This window comes from Caloenas nicobarica, chromosome 2 (assembly GCF_036013445.1).
Source record: "Caloenas nicobarica isolate bCalNic1 chromosome 2, bCalNic1.hap1, whole genome shotgun sequence".
Taxonomy (NCBI): Eukaryota; Metazoa; Chordata; class Aves; order Columbiformes; family Columbidae; genus Caloenas; species Caloenas nicobarica.
The window spans coordinates 76,899,475-76,915,963 of NC_088246.1; the positions used below are offsets into that span (position 1 = coordinate 76,899,475).

A 16,489-nucleotide genomic window follows, 5' to 3' on the forward strand; every position below is an offset into this window, starting at 1 on the left:
TTACATTGACAACCAGCACGACCCCTCGGAACATAATTTGTTACATCAGAGCTCCCATAAGCAAAGAGCACAGACCCAGCTCAGCAGAGGCTCTGGCTTGCGTGTTAAGTCTTGCACTCTTTTGCCTGAGAAGTTTTATCAGGAAGGATTTCAAGACTCTAGGGGCCAAAGTTTCCTTGCCTGTATTTTATTTTCCTTATTTCCTTCTTCAGACTGTCGCCTTTCAGCTTTAATTCATCCCATTAAAAGAAAAAACAATAAACATAGCTACCTAATTAGACAACATTAGCTTGCAGTTTTGCATTCACGCCATTATATCTCAGTAATGTGTATGTTAAAATTTATCTTATGAAACTGTCTCCCCTTTTGTGCTCTTTTTGGAGCATTTTTCACAGCAGTTTTTAGTAAGGGTTCACGTAGCACATCTCAGTAATGTCAGGCCCACAGTATATCTTGGTACCTACTGCAGCTCATTGCTTGGAAAACAGGCTTGTTGAAGTGTTTGCTGCAAATAGTCAGGAGACTGCACGCATTGCTCACCAGGCAGTTCTTCTACCATCCCTTATCCCTCACTCCCTAGTGTTCTCCTGCACTTGCCACCAGGCCTTAGGACATCATCATGTCTTAATCCAGATGCAACAGTGGAGAGCAGTTTTGTTTGACTTCAGCCAAGCTATTCCTTGTGCATTCTGTTAAGAAAAGTTGTAAGACTAAACCAGAGCTGTAGAGCCTGTAAACGTGCACCTTGCTGGTGCAAAATTCAATGCACGGTTCAGCTAAGCTCAGATCAAACCCCAGGAGTCACAGGAATAAGCACTGCATCTGCTGTATGCTGCTCTGTAAGTGCTTATGGATATCGAAGAGACAGAGAGCACTGGCTGCATTTCTTTGCAAAGGGTAGTGTTTGTTATAATATCTACAGTAACAGAGGAAAAAAAACCCCACTATAATTATAAAGCAAGAGACTCCTATCTCCACAGTAAATATGAGGAGACTGAGGATAAAACATGTCAATGAGAAAAGCCTAAGCCTAACAACGAACACAGTAAACATCTTTAGGAATTTAAGAAGAGCTGTAACATGTCGCTCAGTTTTTATTTTTTCTTTCCACTGTTCTTAGAAAAGCAAAGTTGTTGAGCATTTAGGGTACCAAGGGAATAGAGGAACGCCAGTGAATTTGGTTCCTGATCTAAATTTGTTTTAATGCAGCATGAACAGACTGCTTTCCACTCTTAGGTCAGCAGTCTTTTGCAGAAAGACAGTATTGTTTGCAAAGAACCACAGGAAAAGGCAAAAGCAACCGACAGGCTGAAACTCACGTATAACAAAATGCCATTTAACATAAGAGGCAGAATGTTTTTTTCCCCCAGCGTGTTTTCCTATGCAAATCCCCTCCCTATTCAGAAAGCTCAATTTTTACTAAAACCATGTCGAAGCAGGACTTGAGGGAAGGGCTGATTCTGCGTGGTGCTGAGCCCCTGCTTGTTTAATGGACCTCAGCAACCTGCAAGTTCCCGGGCAGCTTTAGGGTAAAGTCTTATCTCGGGATTCCACTGTACTCCAGCAGTAAGGTGTCAACACAAGCCACACAGTCAATAAAACCTGAGCGCAGCCTTTGCTTTTCCGCCAGGAACCAGGGGCATTAGAACAGCGGCTTTATCTTATCGCTTTGATAATCTTTAATTTGAGCAGCTTCCAAAGGGTTAAGGCAAATGAACTCGAAGCAGCAATAAACATTAGGGTGATAATAACAGTAATGGAGCTCGCTCTCTCCTCCTCCTCTTCCCCTCCCTCCCCTGAACCTTTTCCACTTCGCTGCTGCCTATCAGCCCAAACCGAAGCTGAAGCCAGACCTCTCTTTCAATGACAGGGGGTGATAAGAGACGTGAAGAAAACAGCAAGCTGTCTGGTCTGCACGGGAAGTCGGGGCCGGGCGGTATTGTCCACGAGCGGGGCCACGCGGCAGCCGGAGGCCGGGAACAATGCTCCGCTCCGGGGAAACAGGCTCGCTCAGCGCCAGCCCTGGCAGCCCCACCGACACCCCAGATAAAATGGCGAAGCAGGGGGAGCTGGCCTCAGCTGCCTCTGGAGCCTCGTCGCCGGGCCCTAATCGCTTCGATGGAGGCGGTGTCCCGGTGCATTGAGATGTCCCTGGGAGGAGAGCATGTGCAGACCTCAGCCAGAGTGCAAGCGCCGGCGGAGCTGCAGGCACAAGAGCCCCTCGCTGGGCTGAGCCTTGCTCAGATGTATTAACGTGCCGAGCGAAGCCTAAGAAAACATCTTAGCCAGTGCTGTCCCTTGAGCCAGATAAAATTCCTCCCAAATTACAGCCCGATATCCCTGAAGCCAGTGCTGAATTCCACTCGCTTTGGATCTGGAGCTGAGCTCGCTCATCAGAAGCCATCCCACATGGGGATCGGTGTAGCTCCGCACCAGGGCATCCTGCTGCAAGCTATCCTTGCCCGAACACCCCTAGTTACAAAGCAAGCAATGGTCCACACAAGGGTTAAAATAAAAACAAGGTAGGATAATTTCTGATTCTGAGTACGTCCCAAATGTATTCTCCAGTGCACTTGATAGTGAAGGAAGTCCAAGCAGTGGCCTTTCACATGACATCATAAAAGCCTAATTTATCACCAGCCACCAAACATCTAGAAAATCATAACATCCTTTCAGGAAAACCATGTGCAAAATAATCAGATTTACTTTGATGAAAGCTTTAGTGCTTGAGTCCAAGTAGGACACTACAAAGAATAACCCTTTGCAGGTACTGGCATACAACAAAGCAGGTCACATTTAATGCTTCAAGCTCACACTTTATCCATTAAAGGGCTTGTGCATTTCCTGTCCATAAACAAACGTATTCCTACTCTGCATGTGTGTTCAACCAAGGCTGCTAAGATACAACACTGGTGACTGGTAAGTCCAGGCAAGGTAGCCAGCTGAATATTTCCTTTACAGATTAAAAAAATATGCCATTGCTGCAAATACAGGCACTGTGCTCCCCACTCCCTTGTCTCACAGTCCCTTGAAAAGGCGTTAGGGATGTGGGTTGAGTATTGCCACAGCAGCTCACGGCTTTTGAAAGAGTGCTCTGCAAGCCACAGCAGCCTCTGACAGCCTGTATTTCAGCAGCATAAATCTGGTAGAGAGGTAGATTTACTTCTCCTCCTCCTGCCTTTTAAGTTCATTTTATGAAATCCTGAGAAATGTTCCTAAGAATGAACTGTTAAGCATATCCACTTCATTTTCACTGGAGAATATCTGAAGCTTTTGACTATCTGTATTAGGTGTTGTGCATACTGCCATTTCCAGTCAGGACAAAAGATAGTTGGGGTGCAAATACTTATCATCAAGGCTAGTTGGAGGGCTACTATCACATTATTATGTTAATAGATAATGAGGAAAAATTGAACTCCATGAAACTGGAACTCTATATATGAACACAATAAAGCTCCCTCAGCTCACTCAGCATGACAGCTACTCTGAAGTGAGGGGTGCGTTCCACCTGACAACCTCCAAAACACTTTGCAAAAGACACTCCTCTCTGTCTATCCAAGGCTGTCACTGTTCTGGTTCTTCTGCGTTGTTATTTTTTGGTGGCAAGTGTAACCTGACTGTCTTGGTGGAAAAATACTGCTCAGCAAGCAGTATATCTCCATAAAATCAATTGGTTTCACATTTGAAAATATAAATCTAACAAGTCCACTTTTTGTGTTGATTTGATAGACAAAACAGACCATAAAGCAATTAGCGAATGGCTGCAAATACCAGATACATGGCATTCAAGATTTTTTTTTTTTGCCTGCAATGTAAGTTGGTGGGGGCATATTAAAAGATGCACAGATTCCAATAGCCATTCAGTTCACTGATCCTGCTGCTGAATAATCTGACCCTTAGGCTCCTGCTGGTCAATGGCCACAGGTTCTTCTGGTCTGACTGGAAAAATAACCGGATTTTCCACACCATTCTTGGTAGTTTGTTGTTGCATGTTCTCTGATCTTGGTTAATAAAAATAACTTCCTATTACATTTCCTGCACAGGAAAGCCTGGGAAAAAAATAGTTTTCCTATTCCATCTTTCACTTTCTCTCAGAGCAGAAATCCAACCCACCACAAAATCTTTCAAGAAATCAATCAAATTAATAAAATATTAATAAAATATTTTCTTTAAAAAAATCAGTATTTTGTTCTCTTTCATCCTTCCCTTTCCTTGGGGATTTAATTTATCACATTTTCTTTGCTGTTTAAATATTCCACATTTTTTTGGCTAATTTATTTTCCTGTAAAATCTCATTTCTCTCTTTTTATCGTAAGACATTTTTCTGTCCTACTGATGTATCTCCCAGTTTCTCTCTTTCACTCAAGATCTTCCCATTTCTCTTCTGAGCATCATTCTCCTGTTCCTCACAAACATCCTCTTAAACTTGGCCTTACTTGCCCGTCTCTCCTTCACCCTCAAAATATGTCACCTCACACTGAGATTTTGTTCTCTTCTCCTCATTTCTGATACGATGATGTCCTCACCTGAATGTTTTTCCATTTTTTCCCAGGCGTTTTCTGTGCATCCCCACAAACTTGTTCCTCTTTCCAGTGGTTCTCCATCGCATACCAGAACCAGCTTTCTCTTCACTCAGGTTGTGAATTTTGTGTAGAATATTGCAGGGTTTGGGAGACAATTTATATTACCACTAACACAGCAGAGGTTTGCTGACAGGGCTGAAACTATGTTGAAATAAGTTTTAAAAAAGCAAAAAGATATCCTAAAGCTTACAGTGCCAGTTTCAGTAGAGGTAAAAAGCGGATTCTTTTACTGCTATTACAGTTCACAGTAGTTGCCTATAAAATTCCACAGATTTGGCAGTGCATTCACCATATATACTTTAAAGCATACATAATATGCTCTGTTTCTTTCCAAACCGTCACCAAATGCAAATACTACTTCTTGAAATCTGTCCTCTCAATGACCTTCTTTGCTTAAACACTTTCAATTAAACAAGAATTTTTGATCTGTTACCAAAAAATTCTTTATTATTTCACCCTGCAGCAGTCAAATACGAAAAAGCATTCTAGAAGGAAAACAGCATTTTCTGATGGTCCTGCCCTACTTACCAAACCTCCTTTATTCCGCAGTTAAAAAGCAAGCAAACTACTCAGACATACACAGCAATAGGCATGGGCTCAGAATACTCCAATGCTTTCACCTGTATAACGTTTAAAATGCGAGATGCCTCATCCATCACTTGATTCCTTTACAAGGAAAGTGTCTCTTGAGCCCATTCACACAGGAATCGTATATTGCCAAGTTTTTATATGAAAGACAGAGCTCTTCCTCGGACAAGTAATCCTATTTTTCATTCACATTTTGGCAGCACAGAGACGCCAGGTAAGGGTCCCATTATACATTGCACAAACACAGAAATGGCAGTCCTTTCTCTGAAAATCTATCAAAGTCAAATATCACCTCCTGCAATATTCTGTTAGAATTCATCTACAGCTCACATCTCTTTTCCAGTGCGAGTCACCCATAAACCTTATGTCTTGGTTTACTTCATTTGATGTATTCCAGCATAATGGGCAATGTTTATGAACACATAAAGCCATGAATGACAGAGTTATCAGGTATCTGCTGAGAATCTAAACAGCAGCTGAAGAAAGCTAGATAAACATCTTGGCAGCCTCATAACCACTTGTAACCTGAGCAAGACTTCAACTAGACGTAACACCACTAGACAAAATAGAACTGCTTCACAGCAGTGCTGCAATGACTATGAAGGACCACCAGAGAAGAAAGATACTGATTTTATATAATTAAGCAATAGTAATGACATTACAATGGCAAGAAGGCACTGTCGTCCCCATTTTACAAAGCTGGGAGGCAGAATGATTTAGGGACTTGACCGACCCCTTGGAATGAGAGGGAGAAGCAAGAAGAGAACCCAGGCTGTATCCTACCACTTCCTTCTGACATATAGCTTACTACAGATAAAACAGCTGAAGCATTCACACCACAGTGCATCTGGCATCATTTGCCCTGAATAAGTCCTTGCCGTTGATTTGAAGTGAGCAGCCCCCCAGCAGCAAACTGCTCCAAGTATGAGTGGACACAGAGCACCCTGGTGCAGCAGGTGACTTATTTAACCACAAAATTGTTGTTTATCTGAAGTTTAGCTTCTATTTCTGCCCTTGGATTTTCTTTTATAGCTTTATTCACTTAAAAATCAAATACTCACTCTAGTAATACAGGGTATTTCAAAAAGATGGACCCAACTGAGAGGCATTTGGCATGAATTCAACTATCATCTCGATGTTTTCCATACAAGAGGTTGAGGGAACATAGAGTATTTATTAAAAAGTTACTAAAACTTCATAAGTCGTTAAACCATTTTTATGTAATTGTAACATGTTGCCATCATGAAATCTGGTCCATGTTTTTGAAACACCCTGTATTAAAAAAATTATAACTTGCTCAACTTTTCCCCTCCAGGCCTCTATTATTGACTTGGAAGTAACAGAATTCATGAGTTTATTGGTTTGTCTCTGTGCTCTAAAGACTTAATTTTCATCTTTTCAAAGATTTTCTCTACATATACAAGGTCAGAGCAAAAACTCAACATGTCAAAAAGTGGAGATTTGTGTAATCACAGGATCCCAAAAGTTTCTGTTTTATGAAAACAAACAAAAAACCAAGTTTTTTTTGCAAAGGTTGGCAACACAGAACAAATAGACATTTATTTCGCTTCCCTGTCTTTCAGGCAGGGATTCACTCTGTCCTTTGCAAGGAAGGACACTGCAGTGCACTGATGCTGTAGCCTAAAGTAGAATGTTTCCCTTTTCCTTGATTTCATTTTCACTCCAAAAGACATCAGACTTTATCAAAACTTTTTAGAGTGCATCATCCCATGTGTTTTAAAAAGAAGAAATATAAAAGCATCCGAATGTGTCACAAAAGCTGCTCAATGCTTTATAATCTTTTGCCAAGGTATCCACAAATTAATAACTAAATCTCCACTTACTATTAAAAAAATCAGAAAACATTTCGCGTTTTGACAATGTACTACTACCTGTTCAACAATGCTACCCACAACATCTCACTGCAGTAGCACACAACTGAAGCATGGAACAACCAAAAGCTTTAGTAGCCAGAAAAACCCAAACCAAAATGATACTACAACTTCTAAATTAGTTTTACAATACACTAGCACATAGCATATGGCAGAACTGCTAATTACTGTGGTCTTGCGGTTTGATTTGAAAATATAAAGACTGAAATTATTCACTGGTATATAAAAAAAGGATCATATTAGTCTAGTTGGGCCGTCTGGCAGTTTACACTAAAAAAACCAGTTGGATAAACCAACCATATCTTTTAAAACTAAACCAGTATATAATTTAATAGCATATATTGCACTGAAGTCCTATTAACTTACTATTCCATATAGGCAGTGAACTGAGAGAGTTCTGACTTTTCATAGCACCTTTTGGCACTATTTATATTTAAATAATAACAGTCAGGATTGTTTTCTTCAACATGAAAAAGAAGTTCAGATCTAATCAAGAGACAGCACTGTCTCCTGACACTGCCTGCTCTATGCTTGCTTGAGCACGTAGGCAGCAGCTGGCACTTCCACAGCTTGATCATTACTATTGCTTTTCAAATTATGCCTGTCACACAGGTTAGGAAAACATGAGTAATTAAACATAAACAGCGTCATAAAATAATAGTAAGAAAAAAATTAATAATCATCCAGAAGAGTGTTTCGGGCACCTCCCTAAACCACCTTGGATTTCTGCCCCTTCTGCTCAGACAGTTTTCCTCTGTGCACTTTTTAATTATTTCCTTCATGAGTCCTTTAAGGCAAAGAAGTTTGTCAAGGTGGGAAAAAAAACACGTATTAGAACTGATGAGAACAGTGATATGCAAAAAAGAGAAATGCCAGTTAAGTATTTCCTGAACTACTGCAGCTTGGGTTTGAATTGCTCATGGCAAAAGCTTATGCCTCACTACGACACTGCTAGTGCAAATTGTGTGTATTTTAAATGTAAAATTTCAGAAGCTGCTTGTTCCTTACTTGAACCATGTACCACAGCTGGTCACTGGGTGCAGTATCTCTCTTCTGGCCCATGAGCTCATTATACAAAGTTCAGTATTTAAACCATATGCAGGTCAGTGCAGAACTTCTGCAGTCCTGCAGCCCCAGCAGTACCTGGAGACATATGCCTCCTTTTGCTTGAATAATCAACAACCAAAATAATTCCTAGCTCAGTTACAAAACCAGCATAAACCAACACAGCAATAAAGATTCAGACTTTGGACCATATTATTAACAATCCTAAGCAGCTTGTTGCAGCCTATTTTTGTGCACACAGTTACTGGAACTGAACATGCAATTCTGGTAATTACATACAAAAATGACCAGCTACATGAGTAACGGGACATTTGCCATCCGCAATCATTACTATGTAGGAGCTGTGTGAAATGTGTGATCCTTCATGTTAGCAGACATGCAAATATTAGGTAAAAAGAGTATAATTTTCAGCTGCTTTACATCCAGAATAATTATTCACATATCTAACCAAAAGGTGCAACGAACTCCTTTTCCTCCTACTTGGTCTGTGTTTTGTGTGGGTATGAATTAGACAGAATACAATGTAGTGAAGACTTGTGTCTTTCTACATTAGAAGAAAAATAAGTGCAGCCACATACATAATGTTTAACACGTTCAAATCCATATATTAAAAGCACATTTAGAGATGGTTCTTGTTCTCATTAGGTAATTTTTGCTAAGGTGTGTGCCTTAAGTTATGTATTTTCATACAAACTTCAACACGTTTCTGAAATAAAGCTCTTCTTCCCACAAATCTAAGTGCTTCACTTTCTGTATTCAAGATTAAAATCATTTAGCTTACCACATCACAGATGCTAACTAGTGTACTAAAAGTATGCCAGCAGTTCAATACACGTGCTCAAGCTATCTAACAGAACTTTGGTGGTGAATTTCCATTTCTGGGGAGGAGGGACTTGCATGTTCATGTGCAAACTCCCACTGAAATCAACAGGAGCCTGACCAAGCAGTGGCTGAGTGGGCTAAATACACACAATCTTTGTAATGCTCATCATCACTGCTGGTAGCATCCCACCAGGCTGAACTCAGAAATTTGACAGTAGGATGAAATGAACTGTTTGTATCTGCTCTTGTATTCTTGTTCTTTATATATGTCCTTTATTTAGTCCTCTTTCCACTAGCTTGACACAAAGACCACTAAATTCAACAGCAGACTCTCTCCTTGACTTCAGGGTTCAGTTTAAGCTCTTTTTGATTGACATCAACAGATAACATAGGATGTGTACCCAGCTCAGTTCCTCCTTGGACTGAGTGTCTGCAGTTGTTCTCAGTATCTCCAATTCATGATTCTTTTTATATTCCCTTTGATGTTTTTTTACTACTCTTTTTTTTCCATTTTCACCATTACTTTCCTCCCTCCTTAAAGGCTCCACCCCTTGTCTTCCTATTCCCCAGCCTGGTGCAATCCCCATCTTCTGCTTTCCCAAGGCTTTTCTGTCTTTCACATATATGAATATATATATATTTCAGTCTTTGGTCACATCTCTGGAAAGGGTGTTCAGTTAAGTTGTCTCCCTCCAATAATCAGCTTTCCAGCAGGGTTTGCTTGCTAGGACTGGTAGGACTAGGGCAAATTATACTCAGATTCATTAATTAAGATATAATAAACTCCATTTACTATTTACCCATGTGCCATATGTGACAAAAAATTAAAAAAATAAAGTATATCAAACCAGGAGATCATCTGGCTGGTTTATGGACCCATAGTCTTTCTGGGAAGGCCACAAATCTTCAAGATATCTCTGCGCATTAAGTTTTGCACTTGGATTTCTAATTTAGCTGAAAGATGTGTAAAAACACATGCAGTCAGACAGCTCCCTGGCTACACATCTAAGGAAGCTTGAAGCATAAGTTATTACTTCCAAAGTCAATTGTAACTTATGCTCACTAAATTGGCTCCAGATCCACACTTTTCAGACAGTAGTATAGGAATAATTTACTTTTTTGGTGAAAAGCACCCATTTTAGCTAAACCACACCCCCAGCTGGGAGTCTCACCAGCAGAAGTGCCAAAGGCAGAGGGATTCAGAGGTGCACAGGGCTATTGGAGGCCAGTGAAATGGGTGAATAAAGTACAGTATGTAATAGTGCCTGTCAGCACGCTGAAACGTATAACCTCTCCCTAGCACAGGGCGTCCGCGGCACAAATCCGAGAGGGAAATTTGTTCCCGTGGTTCAATCATCACGTTAGACAAAGAGGTTTCCTCGCTTTTAACATCCATGCAATTTATACCAGAAGTCTTATGGATAGTGGTGAAATTATTGCAGCTTTCTGGGGACCTAATGTTTTGATCTATGCCCTCAACCTGTCTCTTGTTTTCTCCCATCAAGAAAACGCTGTACATAAATACCGCACTAGGGGTTTGAAAGCTGTAATTTCAGACATGTAACCCAGATGCCAAGTTAAGAGCCTAACCAATGCAGAGATACAAAAATCTACATTAACTAGGAGCTTTTCTCTCACTAATTACACTGGAAACCTGAGTTAAATGAATTCAGCCCCTCCTAATAGCAGCACTGATTTGGAGCGATTTGCTCCACCAGAGACTTAACTTCCCTGTGAGAGATTGCTTCACTAGCTATCTACAGAGACACTGACCTACATACCTTGCAAAGGTTTTTCTTTCCCTAGGTGAACTCCTGCATCACCAGCTACCCAACAGGAACCTTCTCATATGAGAACTTTAATAGCAGCAGCTGCCGAAAGCAAGGGAACTGCAGAAACACTCTTCGTTGCCAAACTGTGCATTTAAATGGAAGGAGGAGAAACAGATGGGGAAATCACTCTTCAGACAGTGTTTACTAGCACAATCAGCACCTGAGGCAGCACTTATTCAGGTGCTGAAATTACAGAGGTAAGTTTTATGATGAGAAATCTATTCCTTATATGACAGCTATATTTTTCATCATGGATCATAAAAAGCAGATGATCCATCAGATAACTACTTGATTGTAACGTGCATCACAATAAAACCGTCAACTTTCTGTTTTGTTTTATGACCCTGCTTACATCTGGAATGCTTTCAAGAAGAATGCTGATGTTTGCTTTGGGTACAAACTGACTCAAGGCACTTCTGGATTCCTACTTATGTGGTAGTAGATAATAAGAATAATAAAAAATGATAGCAAAATTACCTCCAGTTTTGCTACCAGGAAGATCACTATATTACCACCAATATAACTTTATTGAATATTTTTCTTGGACTGGACCATGAAGAGGATTCTTAATTGCCTAACACCTTTGTCTTCCTTCTCAGTCAAACAAAACTATTCCTTTCTGTTCTCTATTTCCTCTAACATTACAGATCTTTTCCACAAGTACTAATTCAATAATAGCAATGGCAGCAATAAAATAAGTATTTGTAGTAACTCAAAAATTTCCATTTATCTATAATAACAACAGTAATTTCTTATCTTTACACAGTATTTGTTGTCAGGTCATTTCTAATTCTTAGCCTCTCAGAGGTAGACAAAAAGGTGAAACTACTTTTCCAAGATTGGAGAGCAACAGTCAGGTAAAATTCCTGATTTATCTTGAGAGTATATAGTGGAAATACGAGCTTTGCTGTAATTCAATAACCCAAAGGTACATGTTACCAAAAGCAATTTTAAAAAAGATCTGCTCCTGAAGATTCTTGTGATCTCAGCAGAGTACTGTGAAGTCTGCCTCTTTGCTTGGCAAGGTTACAACCCCATTAAACAAAACAAAACAAACGAACCCTCTGGTATTGCACAACTCTGCCAGGAGGGCTTGCAAGTTCTCTAGACAATTGAGGTTGCTGTTAAATTGTGGGGTTGATGCATCACATGTTGAAATCAACAACACTGAACCATAGCTCAATATTTAAATCAGTTCTGCACAGAGGAACAGCATTTCTGTAACCAGCCAGGACACTGTGTCACTTCATTCTTGACCTTAACCAAATGAGTTAAAGCAATATACACTTCATATTGCCCTGCAAAAGCTCATCTGTGCTTGATATTAGTGAAGATTTTCATTCGTTCCAAGTACCCGACTTCAGCCATTTTTTTTCTGTCTGCATGACAAAATTCAGATGTTTTAAAAAGATTCTTCTTCCCTGCATGTGCCCACCCAAGCAGCAGCAGCAGGGTTTCTACTAAAACCTGACAATGAAATTTGCCTTTGGAGAAAGACCAAGTATGGAAAACTTTAGTGTAAACAACAATTGTTTCAGAAAATTATGAGTGCACCAGCCTGGAGTACGGGAATTGTAAAAGAACATATTTTGCCAGCTCAAATTCAATAGACTCTGTCAAGCTCCCACCTTCTTAATGCACCATGAGTACAGACCCTTAAAGTCTCTTATTGTAGAATCCAACCTCCTCCACTGCACTTATGGTGGTCTGACCCATCCTGCACCTCAAATCTCACCCTTCCTCCAAGTGGCAATACAGAGCTGTTGAACTTGCGTCTAGAATCTTATTTCTGCCCCAGGTGATGAGAAATCCAGGCTGTCCCTCCATGAGGCTGTGGAATCACACACCTTGGACTGAGCACCAAACTCCCACTGTGTTTTGCTCAGTTACACAAATGCATTTTTCTTTCGCAATAGTTCCAGTAGAGATATAGCCAGCTCCTAAGGGGGCTCTAAGAGGCAGATATCTGTCCCCAAAGCCAACTGTGCCCATGTGTCTGCTGAATCACTGAGCTACTTGTGCTGAGTAGCTAGAAACAGAAATTAAGGGACTGAGCCCACCTTTTTCCTTGCTATCTTACCCTACAGATATAGGGGAACGGCATGGAGGAAGAGAAACAAAGATTAAATAATGGAGAGAAGTGCTGTGCTCTGGATCCATAAGGACAAAATGGGCAGGAATACAGACTGAATTTACAAAATAAATGAGATGTCTGTTGTGAGTTCTCACTGAAGGTACTAGAGATGTTTATATCTCCTTAAGATGATGAAAGGAGCTTTAACACCTGCCTGGTTGTGCGTAAACAATGTCCCATCAAGACCTAGATCAAGCTACATGTAATAAGGTAGTTATCAGATGGAAACATACACTGGGGGGGTGAAGTACAGCTTGAATTGTGGAATGGAAAATAGACAGTCAGCAATACATCTTTCTTCCCTCTTTTCTGATGAAAATTACTGTATTCAAACTAAGGGATGTGACTAGAAACCGGAAGTATAAAAAAAGCAACGAATGTCTTACTTGTATCCACAGAAGGTAAGCAAGATGTGTGCAAGTGTTGCTACTGTGTTTCTATGATCTTCAGCTTATCTAACAGGACTATTATTTCATCCTGCAGATGAGGCATTGCTATTTCAAATTAAGAAATATTTCTATTTAAAAATTAATATCTCTTCGCAAAGTTAACCACTGAAAAATAGGCCTGTATTTACAAAATCAAGAAATACATTGGAAGTACATGCTTTTAGATGCTTCTGTTACTGCAAGTACTAGCTATCAGAAAAAAAGAAAAAATTACCCACCTTTCCTTTTCTTCAATATGGTTATTAATTTTTGTATTCCAATGGTTCTCTACAGTATGTAAGCAGTGTCCTCATGTGTAGGAAGACAGAAGGTCCTCTATTTTATACACAGAAAGTCTTTTTGCCAGAGAATCAAACTGGGATTTCATGGTTGTTAAGGAGCTAGCCTCCATTTATCTGCTTATGTCTTTAATTGTTGATCCAATAAAAGTTTGGATCCTCTCTGATCAGCCCCAAGGAAATGGAAATAAATTTGTATATTTTATTAATCAGGATATCACCTGATACTGCATGCAGCTGGGGAGGGTCCTGCACCTTTCTTTCAGTATAACATTCAAAATCTCTCTTTCATGATAGTTAATTTCAATAAAAAGACATACATTTCCTTATCTTGAGATTCTGCACAAGGGTTTACTATTACACTTGCTCCTTGAAGGCCCTCTTCCCACCTCTACAGCAATATCTCTCCACCAGACTAGCCTAACGTTCTCGTATTTTAATTGAGGCTACCTGGATCTGTCTGCCGCATGATTCAGGGGTTACTCTGGACCTTAGAGAGAAGTCCATACCTATGCCAGATCTCAGAGATTTCATCCCTGCTTTAAGAGAATGCTGTTTTCTGTTAAAGTTTTATATAATGGAAGTTTACATTTTAGCACAGGTATTTCCACAGTAGTGAAGAGCTGAATGAGACACTTGACACATCTCTGCCAAGCAGCCTAAAGTCAAAGGTAACAAACGTAACAGCTGCTGCTCTCTGCCTCACAGCTTATTTGCCCTTATTCTTGATACTGAAAGGTCAGTCCACATTTTTACAACTTACTACACTTTTGTTAAGGCCTAGACCTGAAAGTGCGCTTTGGCTATCACAGAGATTATTGCTGTCCTTGTGCACTGTGATGGGCAGTGTTTACAAATGCCTGCAAACGGAGATGGGAAATACTTATGCCAAGTAAGTGTTTAAAATGGACACTACTTTTCACTACTGGCAGCCAAAACGAAGGCAACATTTAATAAGTAGGATCTGTGAGTGGGTGTGTGCGTGTGGGAGGAATAATGCTCAAACAATTTGGAGCTTATCATTACTTTTTCATTAGCAACTGAAGAATCACAGTATCATTTTGACATAGTCTGGCCACTGACATATTTTTAACTGAGGCACAAACACATAATATCGTATTACTTCGACTGCTATTATAACATTTCATACAAGTAACTCCTGCTGATTTAACAGTGCTTGGAAAAAAGAATATAGCATTTGCCTCCATGGAATAAAATTCTTCAAGATTCTGGCAATTAGATGAATGAAGCAAGAGAAGCAACCAAAATACTGAAAGTGCTAACTAACTAATGGGAAACAAACTCGAGTATCTTCCCCTATGCCAAGAACCATAGTGACCTGGTCTTGACTTTTGGCAGTTCTGCGTTTAAGAGAGCTCCTAGTGGTTTATACTGGTGTAAAAATTAGGATCTGTTTCCGTGAGTTCAGTCTTGTCCTTCTTCCTAAAATGCAGTTGGAAGCAGCAATGAATCCAAATAAATTGTACATTATGGGGGTACCAATGAATAATTTACTGAAGGTGTGAGAGGTATTTGGCACATCCTGCTAAATGCCTTGGTCTGGACAAATCATAGGTGGAGAATTTTCAGGTCTCTGTCAAATGCTGAGATATTCCACTCAGCACTAGAGATTTGCCTTTCATACTGTCCCAAAGGCTGAAGTCCAATGACAAAACATGACAGATCCCTCCAAATATTTAAGCAACAGAGAACAATGGTAAGAGACAATACTGCAAGAGAGTGTTGCATGCAGGGAGTGTTGCTGGCCTTGAAGTCACCTCTTGAAGCATGGTAACACCCTAGGGTGTCTCCTAGAAGAAAAGAAACTCCAGACCTTTAAAGAAACTTTTTTTTTTTTTTCCTCCACTGATTCCTGTGCAATCTACTCTAGATGTACTTGCTTTAGTAGGTGGGTTGGACCAGATGATCTCCAGAGGTCCCTTCCAACCCTAACCATTCTGTGATTCTGTGATTCTGTGATTATTAGTAGATGGAAGCTGGTGGAGAAAGGACTTTGATTTCTGCAGCTTTAATTCCCTCTTGAGTTCCATGTATGTTCAAAAAGGCGGCATCTCCTGAAGGAAAGGCAATGTGTTAGGTGGTTGCTCACCTAACAGTCACTTGATCTTCCCATTGAGCATGTCCCGCTTTGGGGTCGTCTGCAGACCACTGCAGAAAACTCCCTGAAGCAAAGTGGACTTTGGTCACTTTTACCCTGTGTCGCTTGCATGATCCTGCGGTTATCTGTGGCTCTGACCCACCACAAAGTTTATACCAGTATTAGTACAAACCCTAAGGTGAATCTAGCCAAGTATCTCAAATATCTTAATTGCACTGAGCAAATATTTTCAGATATCAACCTAGCTCAAAAGTTTTCCATGTTTGATTCCAAACGAATCTTTTCTATAACAGTGTTTATATTTGGCTACCTGCCGAATCAAACCAGCGGGTTTCTATGGAGCTATGCTGGGAAGGAACTTGGCCCATTCGCTTTAAAATATATTGTGCTTGAAAAGATGTGACATGTCATGTCAACTGGCTCTATTTTATCTTGAGCTGTTTCAGATAAATAGGGCCTGTTTTCTAAGAGGCTGAAGTACATCCATTGGACCACAGCTTCACGGGAAGTGGAAAAGAAATGCTTCCCTTTCAACTGCAGCCATCTTACTGTGTTGAAACCCAGACACTCTGAATGGCACTGTAATCAGAAACAGCAGACACACAAGTTTAAATAACATGTCAGATTTGAAATAGATGTGCAGTGGATCACTTTGATTGAGAGAGCCATATTTCACCTGTTAGCAACTGAGGATTGCATTCCTCATTCTTCTGTGAAGACAACCCCG

The 16,489-nt window shown here is 40.3% G+C and overlaps 2 protein-coding genes across 2 annotated transcripts in view; one reads left to right on the forward strand and one right to left on the reverse strand.

Moving 5' to 3' along the window:
• The window catches only part of FOXC1 (forkhead box C1), a 29,713-nt gene extending 18,875 nt beyond the window's left edge, over positions 1 to 10,838 (forward strand). The window contains exon 2 of the mRNA XM_065629845.1: positions 10,757 to 10,838. The gene's annotated coding sequence lies outside the window, so the exon portion shown is untranslated. The remainder of the gene's footprint in view (positions 1 to 10,756) is intronic.
• The window catches only part of GMDS (GDP-mannose 4,6-dehydratase), a 422,070-nt gene that overhangs the window by 5,734 nt on the left and 399,847 nt on the right, over positions 1 to 16,489 (reverse strand). The window lies entirely within an intron of this gene.